Source organism: Schistocerca nitens, chromosome 3, assembly GCF_023898315.1.
Source record: "Schistocerca nitens isolate TAMUIC-IGC-003100 chromosome 3, iqSchNite1.1, whole genome shotgun sequence".
In the NCBI taxonomy this organism is placed as follows: domain Eukaryota; kingdom Metazoa; phylum Arthropoda; class Insecta; order Orthoptera; family Acrididae; genus Schistocerca; species Schistocerca nitens.
Window position 1 is genome coordinate 390931310 of NC_064616.1, and position 26114 is coordinate 390957423.

A 26114-nucleotide genomic window follows, 5' to 3' on the forward strand; every position below is an offset into this window, starting at 1 on the left:
ACGAAACTTCCTGGCAGATTAAAACTGTGTGCCGGACCGAGACTCGTACTCGGGACCTTTGCCTTTCGCGGGCAAGTGCTTTTTTTTTAGATAAAGCTATACTTTCCGAAATGGCATATAAACCATGTCATGATTATACATATACAGATGAGCCAAACCATAATGACCACCTGCTTACTAGCTTGTTTGTCCGTCTTTGGAACGAAATACATCACTGATTTTGGGTATCAGGGATCCAACAGTTTGTTGGTTGGTTTTTGGACTATGCGGCATTTGCTGTCTACGCACAGGTCATGTAATAACGGGCCACTGATTCACGTATGTGATGATGGCGCCCGATAGTGAGCCAGATGGGTTCCATGGGATTTACAGAAGGCGAACTTGGCTGTCGAGACATCAGTGTGAGTCACTATAATGCTGCTCAAACCACTGTAGCACGGTTCTGGCACCGAGACGTGGAGAGATATACTGCTGAAAGATGACATCACCATCAGGAAGCACACCAAACATGAAGGGATGCAGGTGCCAGTGTGTTCAAATGGTTCAAATGGGTCGAAGCACTATGGGACTTAACCTCTGAGGTCATCAGTCCCCTATACTTAGAACTACTTAAACGTTAACTAACCCAAGGACATCACACACATCCATGCCCGAGGCAAGATTCGAACCTGCGACCGTAGCAGCAGCGCGGTTCTGGACTGAAGCGCCTAGAACTACTCGGCCACCATGGCTGACCCTGCCAGTGTGTCTTCAATTAGTACGACAGGTCCCATGCAAGTGCAGGAAAATGTCTCCCATGGCATAATACTTCTCTCGTCAGCCTGCATCCGTGTCGTGCTCCACGTTTCAAGCCGCTGTTCGCCTCGATAGTGGCGTTTGTGGAGACTACCAGCAACCTAGTAGAGGTAAGTGTGATTCACTCGAAGAGCCGACCGTTTCCATTGATCGACAGTGGAATCCTGATGGCTCCATGTCTACCGGAAAGCGTAACTGACTATGTAGTTGGGTCAGCATGTGAACACACAGGGATGGTCTGCTGTAGAGCTCCAAGTTCAACAATGTATGATGAAAAGTGTGCTCCAAAACACTTGTGCGTGCACCAGCACTGTCCTCTTTCGCTGGAGATGCCACAGATCACCATCTATCCTACTTTTCGATGCAGACAAGCATCCAAACACCACGTTCTGTGCAGAGTTGTGGACGTCCAACCATTTAGCGCCTAATGGTAGTTTCACTGTCCTTCTACATCTTTCCGTAGATGGTCATGACAGTAGCACGTGAACATTGGACCAGCATGGCGATTTTCGAGATACTCGTTCACAGGTTCTGTGTAACAATCTGCCCTTTGTCAAAGTCGCTTATCTCAATGGACTGACCCATTTGCAGCCCATATCTTTGCTAGAGTGATCCCCTGTCCGTGCGTACTCTGCTTATATACTTTTGTTTTCGCGTCACGTGCTCGCAATACCTCCAGGTGGCATCCAACGTCGGTGTGGGCACTGGACATAATGTTTTGGCTTATTAGTGTATATGTATGAGGGCTGTTCAAAAAGGAAGGTGACTTTTCAAATTGCACGGGCAATGTACGTTCGATTATCGATCTTTTTTTTGTTTTGCTGGTACACATGTCCCGCACATATGTTCACAGTTTCAAGTGTACAGCATACTTTTTTTTTTTTTGACAGATAGAAAGGTTAGACGGTTTTAATGTGATCGGCAATTTTCGATTATTATAAAAAATGGAGCAAAGAATTTGCATCAAATTTTGTGTAAAAAATAGGACCAAGTGCTATAAAACACTTGAAATGTTGATAGTGGCATACGGTGAGTCTGCTCTAAGTAAAAACAAATGTTTACAAGTGGTACAAGCTTTTACAAGATGATAGAGAAGATGCCAATGACGAGGCCCGTTGTGGACGCCGCAGCACATCAACAGCAGATGATAAGATCAAAGCTGTGAAGATCGTCGGATTACCGTAAAAGGAGTTGCTGAGGATGTTGACGTATCGGTCGGCTCGTGTGATGCAATTTTTTCGGATGTTTTAGGCATGAGACGTGTGTCAGCGAAGTTTGTCCCAAAACTTCTCAATTTTCATCAGAAGAACCGTCACATGAGCATCGCTCAGGAGCTCTTGAATGACGTCATTGATTAGCCTGATTTGCTCAAAAGGGTCATAACTGGTGATGAAATATGGGTTTACGGTTATGAAGTCGAAACGAAAGCCCAATCGTCCAAATGTAAGCACCCCATAGAGCCAATACAGAAAAAAGCATGCCAAGTTCGATGAAATGTCAAAATTTTGCTCACTGTTCTTTTTTTCAATTACCGTGTCGTAGTGCACCATGAGTTTTTGCTTCAAGGTCTTACGGTCCATAAGGAGTATTACCTTGACGTTATGCGCCGTTTGCGTGAAGCAATACGCAAAAAAAGTCCGGAATTGTGGGGAAACAATTCATGGCTTTTGCATCACAATGCACCTGCTCATTCATCGTTACTTGTGAGAGATTTTATTTTGGCAAAAAACAATACGACAATCATGCCTCAGCCACCATATTCACCGGATTTGGCCCCCTGTTCCCGTTCCCAAAACTGAAGAGACCTATGAAAGTGCGAAGATTTACAACGATTGAGGAAAAAAACAGCATCACTGGAAGTACTCTAAGGCTGTACCATAAAGTGCTTATGAGAAATGCTTCGAGGATTGGAAGAAGCGTTGGCACAAGTGTATTGTATCTGAGGGGAATTACTTTGAAGGGGATACATGAATATTGATGAATTAATAAATATTTTTTCATAAAAATATAGTCACCACTTTTGAACCCACCTCATATAACGAAGTCACGTTTAACCATGAACAGTGGCAGAACAAGCATATAACTGTCATAAGTTTGTCCTGTCACTGTTCATGGTTAAGCTTGACTTTGTTTTATGTACATGTATAATCTTGACATGGTTGATATGCTGTTTCGGAAAATACTGTTTTGTCTGTCTGAATGATTTGAAAATGGGTTCAGATAACCCAGAACTAGTCATCACTTAAATGGAACGTGAATCCTGTAACTTTGGCTATTTCTGTATCGAATGAATTAAGTTTATTTGTTAATCACTGTATTACACGTTGAACCCGGGTGGTTCTTGTATCAAATCTCACTGGACAGTCCTTTTCCATTTGGCCAATTGTGCCCATATGGACGTGTCATACGAATGCGTGTATCGCAGCAAACAACAGCAATATAGCAGAGTGGGTGCACGTTAAATGCGACGGTAATTAGTGGGTTCGTTTCGTTACCGCTGGACCGCGCTAAACCACCTTAATTCTATGCGACTATGCTCGAAGAAGAGAATCCAATGACATAACAACACTCACAGGAGAATGCACACTGATCAACCAGAACGTTATGACCAAGACATTGGATGCCACCACGAAGTTGGATGGTACCTGGTGGTATTGCGAGGACGTGACGTGTTATCAATAGTATGTAAGCAGAGCATACACGGACAGGGGATCACTGTGACAAAGATATGAGCTGAAAATGGGTCAATCCATTGAGATAAGCGACTTTTACAAAGGGCAGATTATTATTACGCAGAACCTGTGAAAGAGTATCTCGAAAATCGCCATGCTGGTCCAATGTTCACATGCTACTGTCATGACCATCTACAGAAAGATGTGGAAGGACAGTGAAACTACCATTGGGTGCTAAATGGTAGGACATCCATAACTTTTCACAGAACGTGGCGTTTGGAGGCTTGTCTGTATCGAAAAGTGGGATAGATGGTGATCTGTGGTATCTCCAGCGAAAGAGCACAATGCTGGTGCACGTACAAGTGTTTTGGAGCTCACAGTTCATCATACATTGTTGAACATGGAGCTCCGCCGCAGACCACCTCTATGTGCTCACATGCTCACCCAACGACATCGTCAGTTACGATTGCAGTGGGCATGGAACCATCGAGATTTGACCATCAATCAATGGAAACGGGTCGGCTCTTCAGGTGAATCACATTTTTATGACCCTACGTCACTGGTCATCTCCACAAACGCCACTATCGCGGTGAACGTCAGCTCGAAACGTGTAGCACGCCATGAACGCAGGCTGGTGGGAGCAGTGTTACGCTAAGGGAGATATTCTCCTGTGAATGCATGGGACCTGTGGTAGTAATCAAAGACAAGTTGACAGCTACATCCCTTCATTCTTGATGTCTTCCCTGACGGCTATGTCGTCATTCAGCTGTCTCATTGTCGTGTCTCGTAGCCAGAACCGTGCTACAGTGGATTGAAGAGCATTATAGTGCACTCATGTTGATGTCTCGGCGACCAAATTCGCTTGCTGTAAATCCTATGGAATCCATCTGGGTCGCTATGGGGCACCATCACAGAGTACGCAAATCAGCGGCCTGCTACTTACGTGAATTACATGACCTCTGTGTAGATGTCGAATGCCACATACCTCTACAAACCTACCAACAAACTTTAGGAACACTGACATGCATAATCAGTGATGAATTTTGTTCCAAAGACGGACAAACAAGATACTAAGCTGGTGGTCATAATATTTTGGCTCATCAGTGTATAGCGCATTGTTGACATCCATGTCTAGCTCACGATGAACGGAGAGAAAGCAGTATACGTTACCTCCATCTAGTTTTAAACCATTACAGACCTATTCACCAATCTGCTCATGTGAAGCGGCACATGTCGTTAGCGGCAGAAATATGGCAACCGGAAGAGCCATTGGTTGTAACAGTTGATGTATCAGTTTCTTCATAATCTTTGTATGCACTAGAAACAACACAAATAGCCAACAACCTATATTTGTTATATACTTCTTTATAAACAACCAAATATTTGTGACAAGGAAGAATATGAATATTATTGCTCCTCTTATCACTTGGAAAATGTCAGCTCTCGTCATTGTTTCCTGCCTAACCACATATTTGGAAATACACAGCCAAATATTTATTTCAATATTATTAATAATGCCCCAGAATTTTTCAACAATGCTTAGTTTAAAAAATACAAGCACAGAGTGGGATGCAAACCTACATCCTTTAACTGCACAATCTACGACCAAATCCATTATGTTAGTACTGTGTTGTGACACTTTTTGTTATAATCTCGGTTATTGTACTTTCTCTCGGAGGCTTACATTGTTGATGCGTGATTAACTGACATTTAACGATAAGAGTGACTTGTCTGTGATAAACCTGATAAATCTTCAATGCTCCAGTGCCTTGAAATGGTGTACTGCAAGCTATAATACAGGACAGCTAAATATGCCAAAATCAATGGTGTCTGTGCACTGAGTCAAAGATAGTACACCAGTACAGTGTAATGACCTCTAGCCCTAAACGGGATTGATATAATTCTGCCATTAATGTATAATCGCTGGCTCGCGTTCAGGCACCGAGCGAGGTGGCGCAATGGTTAGCACACTGAACTCGCATTTGGGAGGACGATGTTTCAAAATCCGACTTCAACCATACTGATTTGGGTTGGGGTTTCCTTGATTTCCCTAAATCGCTCCAGGGAGCTTGTGCTCTGTCTCTAATGACCTCCATGTTGAGGGACATTAGACTCAGGTGTGGATCAGATTACGGTGGTCGGGCAGGCGGTGGCAAACCGGGATATCTGCCCCGGGCAGCAATTGCAGCGAGTTCGAAAGCCATATTCTTGAAGATAAAAAAACCTTTTTTCACAAAGCGCCCAGCATCCAGCGCACGTTGGTCTATCGATTATTCGTATGATTTTGAAACGCGTCCCAACTGGTTTTTGAATGCATACTGTTGAGTTCTCAACGAATCGTAAGTTGATTTTTGAATGCGTGCAAAGTGTACGTGATGTCTCTGCCAGGGGACTCCCCATCACATCTAGAAATAAAGAACATTCCCCCAGACAAAACGGGACAGTGATATATGAGCTAAGCCGAATAAACCTGAACGCGTTCATGTTTGTTTATTTGATTAATTGGGTGTGCGAATGATCAGCATTGCTACAATTATTAGTACATATATTTGATTTTCACTGAAGTATGAATGTCTCATACCACTTTCTGAGCACAAGGCAAGCTTATGAGGTTAATCATCTTGTTGATTAAGAAGCCCCTTGAACTGTATTTAATCTTCTTATTGTTAGACCACAACCGGTTTCGAGGGATTGGAAACCACATCCTCATCATATCTTCTTTTTTTTTGTATCACCTTTTCTGTTAACAAGTCACTTGCTTGATACACATTGTCCAGTTCTTTGGACTATTGCGCCACTTCGCTGTAAGCACCCCTTCCATTCTTTAAACTAGCTGCTCATCAGGTCTTTATATAGTTTTATGTGTATATTCGTGTTACCAGACGATTGCGGTGATGTAAGGTGTCTAGGCTCCGCCGGCCGTTTTGGCAAATGGCTCTGAGCACTATGGGACTTAACAGCTATGGTCATCAGTCCCCTAGAACTTAGAACTACTTAAACCTAACTAACCTAAGGACAACACACAACACCCAGTCATCACGAGGCAGAGAAAATCCCTGACCCCGCCGGGAATCGAACCCGGGACCCCGTGCTCGGGAAGCGAGAACGCTACCGCGAGACCACGAGCTGCGGACGGCCGTTTTGGACTTGGACCTGTACGTCAGACTGATTTTGACTCGTTGACTTACCGTCATCTGGGGTTTATTAGTTTGAGCAGACACCGTAATGTTGGGTTCCATGTTCCGGGCTACTTAGCTTTTATGACTTAGCTATGTGAGAATAATTTCCTCTGTTTTATAAGTTTTTAAAGGTCCTTTAAAAATTTTTCATATTAGTGAGTATTTTAGCTTGTGTTACTCTTTCATGATTCATTGTTTTGCAGATACCACCTGTGGATGCCCTGTCTACAAGGTTAAAAAGCTGTCTGTGAGCGTCTGTGTACGGATTTCGTTCTGTTCTTGAGAAAAAGAAGTTGGTTACACAAGTAAGTAAGTCCAGACATCGACATAATCGTAGCAGTAAACTTGTGAAGGTGGAAATTTATGTTAAGGAAAATTTATGTACAAGTCTACGAGGCATATTTTATTATCAAATTACCACGTAACTGCTTCTCACATCGTGGGAGCATAAGTTTTAACAATAGCTAGGCATTCTACACTGACATTGTGAGTTGACGTTGGCATGTCTGACCTTCGCTTTGGAGTTCATAACCTCGCCAACATGCTGCTTTTCGTGGATCAGATGAGCTGTTCTCCACTTTAAGCACTACGCCGTAAGTATACATGCTTGTAAGGCTATGGGAAACCTAATGCCCGTGGGGTGGGATGTTCCCAAATGAACGGGTACAAAGGAACTGTTCACGAAAGTGAACGGAGGGACCGAGGAACCACCTCTAAAGAACGGTCGTTCACAGTTCATTTCGGTCGCAGTCAGTCTCATTCCCGGAATGGTAGTTCACCAGTTCTATTTCTTCCTTTCGTCGTTCCCGCCTCGCTCTCGTTCAACCGGTCTCATTCTTTTTCCTAATTCTATTTCCACCGCTCCTACAACTCGCATCATGTTGGAAGGTGGCCCTATCTGCAGTTCTGCGCATCCCCCAGCTTTTACTGCTAGTAGCCAAGAGGATTCATTCTCCATCCGAACGGCTAGCCGCGAGGTACAAACTGGACTGCGAGAATCTCTCTCCCACATAGTGCGGTGTTGCCGTGTTTTGCGACAGTGCAGTTTCACTCACAGAGAGACCGAACTATTCACTGAGATGTCGATGTTACTTTCTTGTAGCAGTATAGATGTGAATGTGTATCTTAATACGTTTTAGTGTGATTTAAAAATGATAATGCCATGTGACAGCAATAAATATGAAGTTCCTCACAAGCAACTTTAATTAAATTGCGTGCCTACGGAGCATCGTCTTAGTGTGCGACTGGTTTTGTGTTTTCCTGTCAGAAAGATCACTGTATGTAGTAATCGACGGAAAAAATCGAGTAAAATAGAAGTGATATCCGGCTTTTGCAAAGAAGTGCTATAGGAGCTCCCCTGTTCCTGATGTAATAATTGATTTAGGAGACAATCTAAGCAGTCCTCTTAGACTGTTTGCAGATGATGCTGTGATTTACCGTCTTAAAAAGTCATCAGAGTTTAAAACGACTTAGACAAGATACCTGTATGGTGAGAAAAGTGGCGGTTGACTCTAAATAATGAAAAGTCTGAAGTCGTCCACATGAGTACTGATAGGAATCCGCTAAATTCTGTTTACAGAATACACACGATTCTAAAGGGTGTGAATTCAACTAAATACTTAGGAATTACAATTACGAATAACTTAAAATGCAACATCACATGGATAACGTTGTGTGGAAAGCAAACCATAGACTGCGATTTATTGGCAGAACACTTAGAAAATGCTACAGGTATGCTTTTCCACCCTCTTCTGGAGTATCGCCGTTAGGTGTGGGATCCATAGCAGATAGAATTGATCGAAAAAGTTCAAAGAAGGGCAGCTCGTTTTGTATTTTCGCGGAATAGAGGAGAGACTGCCACGGATATGATACGCGAATTGGGATGGCATTCATCAAAACAAAGGCGTTTTTCGTTGTAGCAGGATTTTCTCATGAAATTTCAGTCGCCAACTTTCTCCTCAGAGTGTGAAAATACTTTGTAGGCGCCCACCTACATAGGGACGAATGTTCATCATAATAAAGTAAGAGAAATTATAGCTCGCAAGGAAAGATAAAAGTGTTCGTGTTTCCTGCGCGCTGTTCGAGAGGGGAACGGTAGAGAAATAGCTTCAGGGTGGTTCTTTGAACGCTCTGCCATGCACTTAGTTGTGAATTGCAGAGTAATCGTGTAGATGTAGATCATTTAGATGTAGATGCATCACAACCAGTCGAGGAGGTTTGTGTCCCGCATTTATAACATCTTCAAATGTGAATCTGAAAGGGATATTTCTACTTTTGACATTTTGAAGACTCATGAACGAACTGCAGAAGCACGTGTCGGCAAGAGAACTGTACAGAGAATAATAAACAAAAGTGTCGGAGCTGTAGAAACATCGGGAAAATTTGTTATTGTGTCGTCTGAAAATCATCGAAATCGCAAGAAACCTGTAGCACAAATAGATGGTCTTGACGTTTTAAAGCTCTCCGTGTTTGAAATGTATATAAGAAGGGATACCCAACATCACAAAAACTTGTTACAATAATGCCTGAGCAGATTGGCTTCAAAGGTAGCGCTTCGTCGATGTAAAGAATTTTAAAATACATTGGTTTTAAACATTTTAAGAGGAGAGTTTTCAGCTGAAAGAACTGACATAGAAGCAGCACAAAGCACGTCTGTTCGGAGGAGGTAGTTCTAAGTGTACTAAATTGATGAAACATGGGTGAATTAGAATCATTCCATGAATACCTACTGGTAAATTAATGATGGTACTTGAGGTTTTAAAGTTCCATTAGGAAAAAGTTCTCGGATACTTATTCTTGTTGCTGGCTCTTCTTCTGATTCGGTTCCTGAGAGTAAACTTGTGTTTAGGTGTAAGAAAAAAAAAAAAAAAGCCGGCCGAAGTGGCCGTGCGGTTAAAGGCGCTGCAGTCTGGAACCGCAAGACCGCTACGGTCGCAGGTTCGAATCCTGCCTCGGGCATGGATGTTTGTGATGTCCTTAGGTTAGTTAGGTTTAACTAGTTCTAAGTTCTAGGGGACTAATAACCTCAGCAGTTGAGTCCCATAGTGCTCAGAGCCATTTGAACCATTTTTTTGTAAGAAAAACGGTAGTGACTACCATTCGAAAATGAACACTGTCACTTTCAACAAGTGATTCACTGAACAATTCTTGCCATACCTAACTTCGAAGTCGGTCATTGTACGGTAATTACCGAGCCAGTTATCATGCAGCTGTTATAGAGCGCCAGGAAAGGGGATATTGTGCTGTGGCTGAAAAATAAAAATATTCCGGACAATATAAGCCAGACTCGTGCTGAACTCCTGCAGCTCAATAATTTATAAAAGTTACGCGACAGAATGTACGAATTCGACTTTCTTGCATGTGAATGTGGCCACACAGTTTTGCGTTTATCCCTATATTACTGTCAGTGTAATTCGATAGAATTAATTTGCAGTCATGGGCTCTGCGGCTGGTCCCGGCAGAGGTTAGAGTCCTCCCTCGGGCATGTGTGTGTGTGTGTGTGTGTGTGTGTGTGTTTTTATCCTTAGGATAATTTAGGTTAAGTAGTGTGTAAGCTTAGGGACTGATGACCTTAGCAGTTAAGTCCCATAAGATTTCACACACATTTGAACATTTGAATTAATTTGCGCACAGGTTACAAGCTATGTGGAGGGAAAAAAAAGAAAAAAAAATCATTCAAGATAACAGGCACTGAAAGGCTTGTGCATGAAGCAATAGACAGCATTCCCGTTCAGCGTGGCGCTGAAAAGTTTCAAAAATAAGACTTTCACACGGAGGTGAAGATGGATAAAAGTCTTGAACTTATCATCCTAAATTTACAATCACATGGTTCGGACATGGACTCAGTCAGATGGCAGATGGTATTACGATGTAGAATTTTGAAATAAAGTAAAGTAATGATCTTCCTGGTTTTAAAGACTCATGGTTTAAAAACGTTTTTGTCAACATATTAATTGCATACACTGTACATCAGAACTTCCTAACTTTTATTGATTAGGAATATGTAGCTTGTGAAATATCCAGACTATAATGTTCAACACATTGCCCAAGTAGAAGTTAAGCTTTTAACAGCCCGTTGTAGTACTTGCGAGAATGCGGCTGTAAATTCGTCAAAATCTCGTTTTCATGTCACGAAATGGAAAATGCCTTAAAATGAAAGGGAGGGTTACCTGTCGAGATATCAGTCGTTTTCGACATTATCGATTAGCCTTCCGTCGAGTTATTCACAGAAGATGGTTAATCGGTAGCTTGTTCACTGGATCATAAATGCGTTCTCCCACTGTGATGTCAAATGAGTTAGTGTCAACTCATAATGGCTGTTGACACCGAAAAATATAACATATTAACAGTTTTTACGATAGTCTTTTGTACTAGTGTCTGCTACCAGTAATTATTTTTTATGCATAGAGTTTTACGTTGAACAGCAGTGAAACACACCCACATATGCGTATTATACACAGTTAAATATTATATGGAGTATAAGCAGTTGTCAAACAAATATAATGATTTTGGTTTGAGTTTGAAGTTTATTTTGTTGTGTATTACATTTTTACTTAAAATACAGTCCAAATCTCGATAAATGGCAACTATTTTCGATGATCTTGTCGTTAGACAATTGTCTTTTTGAGAAAAATTGTTCTTGACGTCATTACAAGTTGTATGAGCTGTTCTCGCCCTCCGACGTCACACAGACAATTGTGGTGGAGCAGCAGTAGACACAGCCTGAAGGCTCATAAGTAAGTTTTCCCTCATGTAGACGAATGATCGAAAACGGTTATAAAATTAATTATTCCCTCATAGATTTGAACGTATAACGCGATGTACCGAAGTCAAATGAACATGACTGTTGTCTGCAGCAACACAGTTCGTCAACACGGACTTCGTTTGCCCGCTCTCTGCCGCCACGCACGTGCAAGTCTCATCCCCTCCAAGCCTCCCTGTCGCTCCACCTGTATGTGTCGAAGCGCCGTCCTATTTGAAACGGGATATGGTTCAGTATCAAGTTGTTGTTGTTTTTCACCGTGCTCGCCTGTTCTCATTCTATTCAAACTGTTCCGGATATCTCTACTTCTGGTATTTTGTATATTCAGTTCAGCATCTACAACCGGTGATTTATAACTTTCTTATAGTTGTGTAACTGACATAAAAATTAAGCTGCATGCCATATATATAATTTTCTCAGGCAGCAAATAATAATCCGCCTATCTCCCTGTCATTCTGATCAACTGTAGAACACATATCACAAGCAAGTTTTTATTTATTCGCACATGTTTTTTAGATTTCGTCTGCTTCATTTAATGATTGCTTCTTAAGCTAACTTTTAATCTTTTTTAAAAAATTGTAATGAAGAAAGTTTACGTAAAAGTAGTGATTTTCGCATTTCTTCCAAAAATAAAGTCCGCAGCTCGTGGTCGTGCGGTAGCGTTCTCGCTTCCCACGCCCGGGTTCGATTCCCGGCGGGGTCAGGGATTTTCTCTGCCTCGTGATGACTGGGTGTTGTGTGCTGTCCTTAGGTTAGTTAGGTTTAAGTAGTTCTAAGTGACTGATGACCAAGGATGTTAAGTCCCATAGTGCTCAGAGCCATTTGAACCATTTGAACCAAAAATAAAACATGACACTTAGGGAAGATCTTATTTTTCGACTTTGGTTTTTTCTTTGCCCTGCTACCTAGTTTGGTTTCTTTCAGCTCAGTAGGAAAAGGGGAACAGGTGCCTCTACTTTTGGAAAATTGTAGAATGTTATGTAATTGGGTATTTACTTTTTATCTAAATAAATATTCTTCAGAAGTTGTTTTTTAAGCGACGATTGTATTACTTTCAACTTCATTATTAATACTATATTGTTGCATTAACTTTAATAATACAACCTATAGATTTACTATTTTCTAAGAGATTGAGCAAATACGACAAGAAAATAAAATTACCTTTTAAAAATATTCTTGGATAAAGTCTCTCTTTTCTGCCATGGAGCCGGCCGCGGTGGCCGTGCGGTTCTAGGCGCTTCAGTCCGGAACCGCGCGACTGCTACGGTCGCAGGTTCGAATCCTGCCTCGGGCGTGGATGTGTGTGATGTCCTTAGGTTAGTTCGGTTTAAGTAGTTCTAAGTTCTAGGGGACTGATGACCTAAGATGTTAATTCCCATAGTGCTCAGAGCCATTTGAACCATTTTCTGCCTTGGAACTTGATGGGGACACTCAGACACAACTTGAAGTATATATAGCTTCTCTTCCTCATTTTTTTAAAAATTATTTATTACCGTGTTTCGTGACCTTGACGCCTGTGTCAGTTGGATAATTTACAACTTTTAGTTTTGTAGCTAGGTGCAGAGCACTGACGTCTCCATTGTCATGCCATTGCAACGACTCTGTCTCAAGAAACCTGTGCCTCAAAGCAAATCTATTTAAAGATACTCTCATGTTATTATAAACGAACTGTTCAATCCCGTTATTAATAATTTTTGGAATTTTATCGATTTCTACTTCACTCTTTACATATTTTCGTCGTTGGTTCTGCTTCACTCTTCATAGTTTTCATTTTTGGTTCATAAAATAAAGGTGACAGAACAGTGGACAGGAACTCTAATGATTTTTCAGTTTTTGAAAAGCCACACTTGAGATATAACTATCGACGACTTGATTTTAAAGAATTCTGAAATCCAAATACGATGGTTTGGCATCTGAACCGGTACAGGACCATGCTTCGACATGCATAGTGGTAAGGCCAATACAAGTATAACAAATAACAATCTGTTCTTCTTCTCGGAATTCAGCTTCATCACGGAACATAAATGACCTCGCGTGACGGATCACCTTATTGCACAGAAAGATACTCCATGAGATGGTTCTTCGAGAAGAAATGAACAGTCAATCAGGAAACAGTCAATATAATCCTCAAAAATATCTTATTTCTGTAAAGTACGTACAAGAGACCTTTTTCCAAAATGTTTTCAATCAAAAGACACGATCCTCCAAAAGTGGTAGTATTTTATGCTGTTATGACGGAAACTAATGATTTAACTAAGAAGTCATTCAGCATGAGTTACATAGACAACTTTTCCCTTCCCTTTCCCATAGTAAGTTAAACGACCGAAATATTCGTAAAATTATCAGCATTGAACTAGTAGTGAATTTTTTCTTTTATTTTGAAGTATATTTGCCTATAAAATTTATGTACATTGACTGACATACTACTTTTCCACATAGTCACCAAACACATTGAAGCACTAATCATAGCTGTGGACAAGCTTTGAAAGACCTTCGTCGTAAAATTCTGCTGCCTGAGACTTCAGCCAGTGAGCCACGCCCGCCTGGAGTTCCGCGTTGTCATCAAGGCACTGCATTGCAAACCAGTTCTTCATCTTGGGAAACAAGTGGAAGTCGCTTGGTGCAAGATCGAGGCTGTAGGGCGGATGAGGGAAAATTTCTCATTTGAATGAATTAAGGAGTTCTTTAGTGCGGTTTGCCATGTGAGGTTGGGCGTTGTGCAAAAACAAAATTTTACAGTACCGAGCAGAATTTATGGTTACTCCACGTTCGAGAAAATCAATAAGAAGCACACCTTTCCTAGCCCAAAACAATGACGCCATCAACTTCCTTCCTGACAAGGTTTGCAGACATTTTCGTGGTTTTGGGGGGGACCTTGTGTGCCCCCACTCCGTGGACTGTAATTTTGTCTCTCAATTGACGTGTTTCACCCAAGTCTCGTCACCGGTTACGATTCGATCCAGTAGTGAATCACCATGTTTGTGGCAGGCCTCCAGAAATGTCAACGTTGTCCCCATTCACTGTTCTTTATGGTGCTCTGTAAGCATTTTTGGCACCCATTGTGCACAAAATTTGTAATAGCCTAGCTTTTGAGTGACAATTTCAAACAACAAAGTCTGTAAAACTTGTAGAAAAGAAAGCAAAAGCTCCGTTATTGTGAAGCGACGGTTTTCACTAATCGTTTCATCAACTTTAGCGACAAGATCGTCAGTCACAATGCTCGGGCGTCCACTCTCCTCTTCATCATGAACATTGGTTCGGCCATTTTTAAATCGAATGTACCATTTCCGGACGGAACATTCACTCATTACGTAGTTTCCATACACTTTGCACAGTTCACGATAAATTTCTATAGGTCTATGTTTTTTGCCAACAAAAACTGTATCACAGACCGTACCTCACAACTGGCGGGATTTTCGATTGCAGCGCATATTTCAAATTCGAATATCGAAAAAGCTAGACTTGCAGAGACGTTTCCGCTGATGGATGCCAACTGAGCTGCCACGCACACCCATACCAAAATATACGCGATCGGCGCGTGCCTAGCGGCGTCAGACGGAAACGTTCCCTACTTTCTAAATAGCCCTCGTATTTCAATAATTATGCGTGGTGTGAGAGCAGCAGCATCGTAGTTTACATCATGCAGTGTCTAACTTTCTGTGAGAGACAATGGATCGAGACATGTTAATGTCAGTTTAGCACCTGACACAGACCTCAAAGTCTTGGTAGAAAAACAAAAATATATGGCAGTGTACAAAGCTGCAGTCATACACTGCCTGGATATGTTATAGGAGAAAAAACAATGTGTCAGACAACAACACAGGGACCCTCTCTTGCAACTGATAGTCTATGAGATGTGGTCCTCCTACAGTACGGGTGATGAAACCTTACACTGGTCTGTGGAAGCGACTTCAATCACTGGCCACCTATTCCAATGGACCAACATATGTGGCTTTTATGGATTACCACATATGGTCAATGTCAACACATAGATAGTATTTGTTTTCGATATATCGGAAGATAGAGGTGTGGTAAAATCTGATCAATTTCTCTACAGGTTGACGTCAGCGAAGATTTTATAGTTCATAGTTTTTCTCTGTTGGATGGTACAGAATAACGAGGATAGAGAGAATGCTTGGTTGACAGACATGTATGCACTTTCAGAGATGCAGATGTTCTTCAGACTGCAGTATCTATATGTTGTTTGGAGAGACACAGCAATGCAGTACCCAATCCTTGTTCTTCTTCGAGTTCCTATAACGGCGTTTACTGTTTTTCCTGCTACCTCGTGTTGCAGGAGAAAGCATCATTTGGCGTTGGTCTTACACATTGTACACAGTTGGCAGAGCTATGACAGCATGTTCCCATTTTCACTGAGTGATCAAAACACGTTAATGTCACATTAACTCAGCTCACCCTGTTTCTCCACAGAATGCAGAAGGCTTTAGATATAGCACTCTCCGACTTCTGTTCAGTTCCAACTTAAACTGGAACGATCACATGGACAAAGCCGCAGGGTGGGTGGGGCTGAGAATGAGGGCAGTTACAAGAGGCAGAGGGACTGTCTAAAAATGTACGCTCGAGTTTTGTTGTATGGGCTCGTTAGCAGACAGGTTTGAAAAAGGTGACTCGTTTTGAAATATGAGAGTGTCACAAATGTGATTCACCAGTGACAGTAATCATTAAAAGACGCCTCTATACGATCGAATGCAAGTAATCATTGAATGGATAGACTTCATTCGAAATCGCAGACAGAATTTCGACGAGTAGCGTAACACTACCAGCGACTCTTGTATGTGTCTGTAGAACCAAAACTGCTTTTTATCCAGGGTGACCGTCACATAGACATTGCGATCGTGTTTTTAATAGCGTGATCCTTACGCGAAATGTATGTTTCCAGCAGTAGAATTCTTCTGTGGTTCGGTTCTCAACAGTGTTCCCTGAAAAGAACATCGTCTTCCCTCCAGGGATTCCCATTTCAGCTACCTGGTGAGTGTATACTGGCTGGTGGGAAAAAAATTACTCCCCATGCAAAGTGACTCTCATGATCTAAGTGATTAATTAGCCTATCCATTTAATATCAACGACATCCTACCTGGTGGGTGGGAGCAGTGGCTCGTGTACCATGTATATGATTCGGGCGTAGGAGCAGTAATCAAGTATTTTTTTTCTTTGTGGTGATATCTTAACGAAATTTCAGTCTTTCACTTACACAGGAAGAGATGTCCATCGTAATAATATCAGATGCATTACCGAATTTATGAAGTAATACGTAGTATAAATCTGATATTTACATCTGTGCTGTTACCTTAAGAGACTTTGTATGTGGTGAAGCATTTGGTTACTGTAAGGCAGTTTGAAAGGGAGGAAGCATCCTGAAACAGTAGATCTTAGCACTCTGTCATGAAGCAAAAATAAGTTTAATATTATAGTCCTGTGTCTAACAGATTTCAAGCTGATTAGAAGAGATTTTTTTTTACCTGATGAGAGAGTACTTAAGAGAAAATATAGCCTTTGCCATACTGTTACAGGATTTTCACAGCAAGTAACGATACTTTAGTGATGTAAGAAGGCTCGTATGTCTTGATTTCTTCTGCCTTGTATAAATGGGAGAATTCTGCATTTCACGTGAGAAATTCAGGGTGTATGGCGAACATATTGCTGTCTTGGATTGTTTAAAGTGGATTTGGTTATGGGTGTTGTGTGATGTCCTTAGGTTAGTTAGGTTTAAGTAGTTCTAAGTTCTAGGGGACATGACGATAGATGTTAAGTCCCATAGTGCTCAGAGCCTTTCGAACCTTTGGATTTGGTTAATTTAGGTGGGTCTGTGTCGAGGTGGAATTAGAACTAACGTATATATCTGAGGTGCAGCTGTTTGTTTCACAGCACACGGCACAAGATTTCGACGACCAGAAGTTGCGGATTAGCTCAGACTGTGACAGGCTGTGAGAGGTGGCATGAACCCCCTCTCATATTTCTATCTTACTCAGAGTAATTCGATTTTCCTCTCTAATTGCATGCGGTGAAAAGTTGCTATTCCTTCACACGCGGACTTCCCACGCAGCGTCTCTCGTCACCCGGGTGGTCCGGTGAGAGGCGGGTTCTTCTGAGCTTGAAAGTGTTAAGCCGACAGGTGTGAGGAAGTCGAGTGGATGCTTTCCAGACGCCGACATTGTCATAAGAGCGGGAGTGACACGCCCACAGGGGCCTGAAGGAGCGGCTGGGCTAGAGATTCCGTTACTTCGCAGAAACGTAGTGAAAACACTTTCTGGCGGGCTACCAGCGAGGCGTGGGAATGACTTGTGTTCCCAGGCAGTCTTGGCGGGCAAATTCCCGCGTTTTCTGCAAAATCGTAACTGTGATTGGCTTGCTCAGGGCATAGCTCCGTGACGTAGCAAAATCGGCCCAGAAATTGGCGCCAAGAATCTCCATTGGTGGAATGGTAGTGCTTCGGTAATAGAGTGGAATTTTCCGCCGGTTTTCGAGTTGCTGATTGGAACGTTTAATCACGGCCAATGTCGTGGGGGCGGGAATGTTCTGTGTTCGGCTTGTATTGGTGCTCTTGAGGGAGTCGGCTCTCGCCTTTCGGTAGGAGTAGGTTACAAGACTGCGCTCTCGCTGCTCTGGACAGCCTGCCTTCCGTTGGCTGTCTAATATGCTTTTATTTAATTGTAACTGTTTGACGAAGTTGCTGAAGTTTCGACTTCAACGTAACTTTCCGAGTGCAATTGGAAATTAAGAGTTCTGTGTACAGGTGGCCTAAGTTGTCTGTCTTGAGCAGTTTTGGCTAAAGTTGACTGTATTGGAGTTACTGTGTGACTTCGCTTGTTAAAATCAATCACTGTACCGTCAGGATAATTTGCTTCGTGCTATACTCGCGACATTATCATCACCACGACGGGACGTTGAAGCAACCAGCCATCGCCTCCGGTACGCCAGATCGTGTCCTTGCAGTTAAGAAGACAGCTTGCTAATGTATGTCCGCAGCACCGGCAGATTAGGGAATTTTGCTAGGTAATAATCAGAGCTCAGCAGATCGCGCTTGTTTGTCTTTTCTAACTTTGTTCTGTCTTGGGTGTTCATTATCTGAGTTCTCGCTACTGTAGCAGCAATTAATGTTGGGTTGGCTGGGTGTTTCTCTTAATATTTGAGTTGCAAGGAATTGGCTCCACATACCACTTCGTCATAAATGTCACAATCTAGTTTATGGACAACTTCATCTTCACAGCATTTATTTGACTATCCAATTTGATGTATTGTAAATGTTTCATGTGTTTTGTTTATTATTTTGAGTTTAGTCATAATAAATCAAATTGTTATTTTGGACAGAACTTTCATTCTGTTAATCAGTAGAGTGACCCTTTCGTTTCTCACTACGTTAATGAAACTTTCCTTTACTTAATTAATTTCTATTAAATTAAATTATTGCTGGTGCCAAACTCTTTTCTACTCTACTTGCAGGGTCGATTACAGTCAGTTCGTGTTTCTTCTAAATCCATGTGCAACAACAAAAGTCGGAGTTAAAAAAGGGGGGGCTTAGAGCATCATTTCCATATGAAGATTCTAGAAGAATTTAGTGTTAAATACACTGCTAGCCCCAGCACCTCGCAGCTGTTAGGTACAAAGAATGCACCAACTTGTCTAATCTTGCACATGGCAATGATGGGTAGCAGAGTGAGCAGTGTGCTGGGTGATTGGGAATAGAAGCATGTGTGTGTTGCATGAGAGAAGATTCAAAATGACAGGTGTTTGCTCTAGATGTATTGATAACGTACGAATTCCTTTATCTCCAGCGCACTTTGTGTGAACATCAGGACAAGAGTGTGCAGGATCTGCTATGGTGTGGATCATGGTTTCAGTGTGTCATGTTTGGTGCTTCTCAATACGTTTTAGTATACTCTGTCTTGCAGAGGTAGTTATTGTGGTTGTCTCTATCCCATCATGTGGTTGGCCCTTCCTCCTTTCGAATGTAGTGGAGAGAACCGATTTAGGAATTTTATAGTGCTTTAAAAACTGAATCGCCACGTCAAATACCCAACTGGTAGTTATCTATGACATCTAGTCATGACAGCTTATTACTACGGGTTGCATTGCGGCTTAAGTGCGTCGTATTCAGTGCTTCGCAATATGTTGCAGTGGACCCTGTCTTGCAGTGGTATTTGTTGTTGTCTCTATCCTATCATTCAGTAGGCCTTTCTCCTCCTCCTGAATGCAGTGGAGAGAACCGGCGAAGGATTATATAGTGCTTAAGAAATCCAATCACAACATCAAATTCGTGATTGATCAATTTATTGTTTCCAATAGTGGTATTACGAGCACACTTCTGTCCAGCCCCTCCATAGATTCTCACCAAATGGCCACTCAACTGAGTCTTTTTCCCGCCAATTTCCAGGTGGGGAGGGGCTCCCAGAGGGGAGGGGTTAATTAATTGATCAATATAATTAATCAGTCAATCATATTGATATCAAAAGTGTGTTCGTATTGGCGAGGGGATTTCCCAGAGGGGCGAGGGAGGAGGAGAGGGTGAGGTGGGGGTTTCTTGGAAAACCACTTCACTGAACATTAGGTTAAAAACCTTTCAAGTAAAAGGACTGATTATCCTACGGAACAATAAATTAAGGACCTTTCAATCAAAAGAGAACAATAGGTTGCCTCTGAATGTATACTTCCTCATGAAGTAGGTAAGCTGCACTAACAAATTATGCTGGTACCCGCTTTGTCCCACTGCTGGTGATAATGAGCAAATAACAAACACTGATCACGAGAAGGCAGAAGGCTGATAGCTTAAAGGAAATTCAGCATTGGTAAAGAGCAAATTTTGAGAAAGAAATGACTTGGTTGGCAAATACGAGGTACGTCCACAAAGTAAGATCCCTTTGGTTATATAAAACAAACGTGTACAGATACAGAAAAAAATATTTATTGTAAAAAAATCTACATCTGTTAAACTAATTTTCTATATAACGTCCGAAATTTTGAAGGCACTTGTCATAGCGTGGCACAAGTTTTTGTACGCCTTCTTTATAGAAAGTTGCCGCCTGTGTATTCAACCATGTGGTAACATGTTCTTTCAGCTCATTATCATCATTGAAGTGTTGACCAAGGACAGATTTTAGGTGTAAGAAGAGATGAAAGCCGCTAGGAGCGAGGTCCAGGATGTACAGTGGATGACCAAACGCGTCCCAGTGAAATTCCCGTAAGAGTTGTTTGCTCACATTCGCCATGTGAGGTCGGGCATTATCATGGAAAAAACATGTTTTGACAGTAGTCCTCGGCGCTTGTTCTGTATTGCGCGGCGCAATTTCTTAATGGTCTCGCAGTAATCTTGTGCATTTTTTTTTAATTCCGATTTTGGCCGTCTAGGGACCGCGTTAAACAACTATTTTTCAATGTACATTTCTCCTATTGCGCTCCTCCTCTTTTCTCTTCTGCCAATATGTCTTCATCCTCTCTCTGTGCTGCTCCCTTCGGTCTTCTGTCCACACTGTTCCTCCAGTTCTTCTCTTCTTCACTTCAAATCCTTCAAAATGTTGAATTTTGTCTCTCATTAAGTCTCTGTTGGTTATATCATCTTCTCCTATACCCATCTCCTCTAAGTCTGCTTTGACTTCTTTGAACCAGGTAATTTGGGTTCTGGGGTTCTTGTCAAAAAACATGAATATTTTCTTTGTCAGCCTTTCATCATTCATTCTTTTTTTTTAAATGGGCGTAAAAGCTTACTCTTCTCTTCCTCATAGTATCTCCCACTTTTTCAATTTTGTCATACACTTCTCTATTACTTCTAAGCTTCCAAGTCCCATTCTCAAACCTCGGCCCAAGTACTCTTCTAATGATTTTTCGCTCCTTTTTTGCTATAGCTTCCATTTCCTTGTTAGTGTTCATTGCTAAACATTCAGATGCATACAGATACTCTGGCTTAATCACAGTGTTGTAGTGCCTTATTTTTGCGTTAATTGATACTGACTTCTTGTTGTACACATTCTTTGTTAGCTGGAATGCCATTTCCATTTTTCTTGTTCTTGTTTTATTTCCTTCTTTATCTGAAGCATTTGGCTGGATGATTTCCCCTAAATATTTGAAATTAGAAACCTTCTTTATCTGGCCATACTTTGTAATCATATTGTTCGGTGCCTCTTTTACATTGGTTAGGTACTCTGTCTTTTCAAAGGAGATTTTCAGTCCGGCTTTTTCTGCTGTTTCATTCAGAATATTGATCTGTTTGACTGCTTCTTCCAAACTTCCTGCCAGAATCGCTAAGTCATCAGCAAACGCGAGGCAATCTACTTCTAATCCATCCTTTATTCTTCCTAATCTGATTTTTTGTATTCCTTCTTCAGTCGTTTTCTTCCTCCACTCTCTAATAACTTTTTCTAACACACAGTTGAATAGGGTAGGTGACAACCCATCTCCTTGTCTTAATCCTGTTCTGATTTTGAATGGTCTGGATACCTCACCACGGAACTTTACTTTTGCATAGGTATCCGTAAGTGTTTCTTTGACGATTGCGACTGTTTTCTTGTCTGCTCCAAACTCCCTAAGGATGTTAACCAAGGTTGTTCTGTCAACGGAGTCGTACGCCTTCTTGAAGTCAACAAACGTGATAAAGATGTCTTTTCCTCTTAAACGTCTATATTTAATAATTAACTTCAAGTTTAAAATTTGCTCCACACAAGATCTTCCCTTCCTAAAGCCTGCTTGGTATTCACCAATTTCTTGATCAAGTTGTTTCTCCAATCTGTTTTGTAGGGCCTTAGATAGAATTTTATACGTTACCGGAAGTAAAGATATCCCTCTGTAGTTATTTGCATCGGTTTTATCCCCTTTCTTGAAGATGGGGCGGATTATTGCAGTTTTCCATTCTTCCTGTATACGTTCCGTTCTCCAAATCTCATTGATTATTCCCAGTAGTTTTTCTTGAGTTGTATTATCCACACTTTTCCACATTTCTGCAATTATCATGTCTTCCCCTGGTGCTTTATTGTTCTTAAGGTTTTTAATGATTTCTCTGATTTCTATGAGGCATGGGGGTTCAGAATTATTGTTTACTGTGTTTGGGGTGTTGGCTGGTAATTTTTCAATAGGTTCCTGACAGTTGAGGAGTTGTTCAAAATATTTTGCTAATATTTCACAATTTTCTTCATTATTCATTGCCAGTTTTCCACTGGTATCTTTAAAGCACAGATTTGGTACTACATATTTTTGTAGTTTCTGTCTGAATGTGCTGTAAAAGGATCTGTTATTGTTTCTCTTAAAATCTTTATCCATTTATATAAGTTGGTTCTTTTCAAATAGTCTTTTTACTGATCTAATGAGTTTTGCTGTAGAAGATCTTTGCTGTTTGAACTCCAGGTAGTCCTTATCACTTTTCGTTGAGTGCCATTTCTCCCATGCCTTCATCCTTTGTTCTATTGCTTCCTCACATATCGCATCCCACCATTCGTGTTTCTTTCTCTTTTTCATTTTTGCGACTTCTTGAGCAGATCTTATCATTCCTTCTTTTATATCTTCCCATTTATCCGAACATATAACTATGCTTTGACAGAATTCTTCTCTTTTTCTCTTTCAAGATGTTTGCGTCTATCTTTTGAGTTTTCCTGTTTTGTATTTGTTTCTTTCTTTGTGGTATGACATTTAATTTGATTGTCGATAAGTAGTGGTCAGTTACAATGTTTGCCCCTTTCCGAACTCTCACATTCATTATTTCTTTTTGATTATGGTGTGTGATGGCTATGTGATCTATCTGGAACTCTCCAATACTTGTGTTTGGTGATTTCCATGTTTTCTGTTTCTTAGGAGGTTTTTTGAAATTTGTAGACATTAATTTTAAGTTATGACCCTTGCATAGTTCCATTAATCTTTCTCCATTTCTGTTTGTCCTTTTGTGAGCCGGGTAGTTTCCTACTGTTTTTTTGTATTTTTTTTTTTCTTGGCCTATTTGTGCATTGAAGTCCCCAAACAGTATTTTCACATTTGATGTTGGGATTTTAGAAAGTTCGTGGTCTAGAGATTCCCAATATGTATCTACTTTCTGAAGGTTTTTCTTTTTGTCATTGTTGATGGGTGCGTGGCAATTAATAAGTGTATATGTTTTATTTAGGGCGCGGAATGTGAGAAAAGACAAGCGTTCATTAGGTGACTGGAAGTCGGTTATTGAGTTTACCCAGTTAGATTTCACGATGAAGCCTGTTCCAAGGTGGGGAAGGCCTCTTCCACATGGGTTCCAGCCTTTCTTTCCTTTAAATATCCTGTATCCTTCATAATCCATTAAATCTTCATCTGTAAATCTGGTTTCCTGCAGCGCACATATTTGGATTTTATATACCTTCAAGACTTTGGTGAGCTGCTTAAGTTTTCCCGACTTCAAGAGCGAGTTAATATTTAGGGTTCCAAAGAAATGTACGTTGTTTTTCTTCAGTTTAGAGGATTTTGAATTTCTTGAACGACATGGTGCTTCAGGCTCTCCAGAATCCTTAGGCCTGATTGCGCTGCTGTTAGCGGCGGAGGATTGGTTACCTCCTGGAGTAGTTCTATCTAGAGAAATTGACATCATGCATAGTTGTTTGAAATTCAGGGGGGAGATGGCTTTTTGGGCCATTCCGAGGTTAAAACTGGGATTGTAAGTTCCAGAGTGTGTGTTCAGCCGCTCCTAACATGGAGAACAGACGCTGTTTGTAGCCGCTCCTCTAAGAGTTCAGACGCTACATTTCGTTAGTTTTTGGTCCGCCCTGGGTATTTGATTTCCCCAGTACCACCTATATCTAGGAGGCATTCCCCTATCCGCCACCTGGGGAGGCGCCCGATGTGTCAAGATTTGCTTAGGCTTAACTTAATGAAGTGTGCCTCCAATCCACTGATTGCAATTTTGTTTCAGGGGTGTCGTGCAATACCCAACTTTCATCCCCCGTGACTATCTGAGAAAGAAAACCATCGCCTTTTTCATTTTAGCGTGTCAAAAACTGAAGTACACTGCCCACCCGTTGTTTTTTGTGGTGTTCAGAAAGAATTTTGGGTCCCAAAACGAACAAAGTTTCCGAAATTTCAGTTTTTCAGTAACAATTTCAAGAATTAGTGATCGTGAGATTTGTGATACTTCCATAGGAAGGACACTAAGTGTAAACTTATGGTTTGCTTAATATTCTCTTCAGTTGTGTTTACCAGTTCATCAGTAACCACATACAGGCGTCCACTTTGTTCTGCATCTTGAACTTGATCATGTCCTTCATTGAACAGTCTGACCCATCTTCTAACCATTGAATCACTCATAGAATTTTGTCCATAAATCTCACAGACTTGCCGATGAATTTCCTCTGGTTTAACTTTCTTTGCATTTAGGAAACAAATCACAGATCTGATTTCACACGCGGTGCCATTTTCAATTACGGCCGACATTATAAATGCTGTGCTAGTATTAGTCTTAGTCATAGGAAAGGGGAATTTTATTAAAATTCAGTATAGGCGCGGTTGGGCGATGAAGCCTGGGGCCGCTTGCAGTGTGTGGTAATAGTTTTTATTTATTTATTTATTTATTTATTTATTGTTCCGTGGGACCAAATTAAGGAGAAGTCTCCATGGTCATGGAACGAGTCAATACATGAAATTATAACACGATATTAGAAACCGATAAAATGAAATATAAGAAACATATTCAGGCGACAATTCGTAAGTTTAAATAAAGAAAATCAACAATGTAACACTGGAATTTGCTTAATTTTTTAGCTCTTCCAGGAGCTCCTCGACAGAATAGAAGGAGTGAGCCACGAGGAAACTCTTCAGTTTAGACTTAAGAGTTTGGGCTACTGCTAAGATTTTTGAGTTCTTGTGGTAGCTTATTGAAAATGGATGCAGCAGAATACTGCACTCCTTTCTGCACAAGAGTCAAGGAAGTGCATTCCACATGCAGATTTGATTTCTGCCTAGTATTAATTGAGTGAAAGCTGCTAACTCTTGGGAATAGGCTAATATTGCTAACAACAAACGACATTAAAGAAAATATATACTGTGAGGGCAATGTCAGAATTCCCAGACTACTGAATAGGAGTCGACAAGAGGTTCTCGAACTTACACCACATATAGCTCGAAGAGCCCGTTTTTGAGCCAAAAATACACTCTTTGAATCAGAAGAATTACCCCAAAAAATAATACCATACGACATAAGCGTATGAAAATATGCGAAGTAGACTACTTTTCGTGTTGAAGTGTCACTTATTTCAGATACTGTTCTAATGGTAAATAAAGCAGCATTTAGTTTCTGAACAAGATCCTGGACATGGGCTTTCCGTTGAGCTTACTATCTATCCGAACGCCTAGGAACTTGAACTGTTCTGTCTCGCTTATAATATGCCCATTCTGTCTGATCAAAATATCAGTTCTTGTTGAATTGTGAGTTAGAAACTGTAAAAACTGAGTCTTACTGTGATTTAGCATCAAATTATTTTCCACAAGCCACGAACTTCTTTCATGAACTACATTATTTGTTACTGTTTCAATATTACACACAAGATCCTTCACTATCAAGCTAGTGTCATCAGCAAACAGAAATATTTTTGAATCACCTGTAATACTAGAAGGCATATCATTTATATAAATAAGAAACAGCAGTGGCCCCAGCACCGACCCTTGGGGAACGCCCCACTTAACAATGCCCCATTGGGACTGAACATCGCTACCAATCTCAATGTTGCGGAGAATTACCTTCTGCTTTCTGTT

At 41.1% G+C, this 26114-nt stretch overlaps 1 protein-coding gene across 2 annotated transcripts in view; it reads left to right on the forward strand.

Moving 5' to 3' along the window:
- LOC126248333 (constitutive coactivator of peroxisome proliferator-activated receptor gamma-like) overlaps window positions 1-26114 on the forward strand; it is a 725840-nt gene that overhangs the window by 122328 nt on the left and 577398 nt on the right. For both annotated transcript variants that reach the window (XM_049949229.1, XM_049949228.1), the window contains one exon: window positions 6850-6951. The gene's annotated coding sequence lies outside the window, so the exon portion shown is untranslated. The remainder of the gene's footprint in view (window positions 1-6849; window positions 6952-26114) is intronic.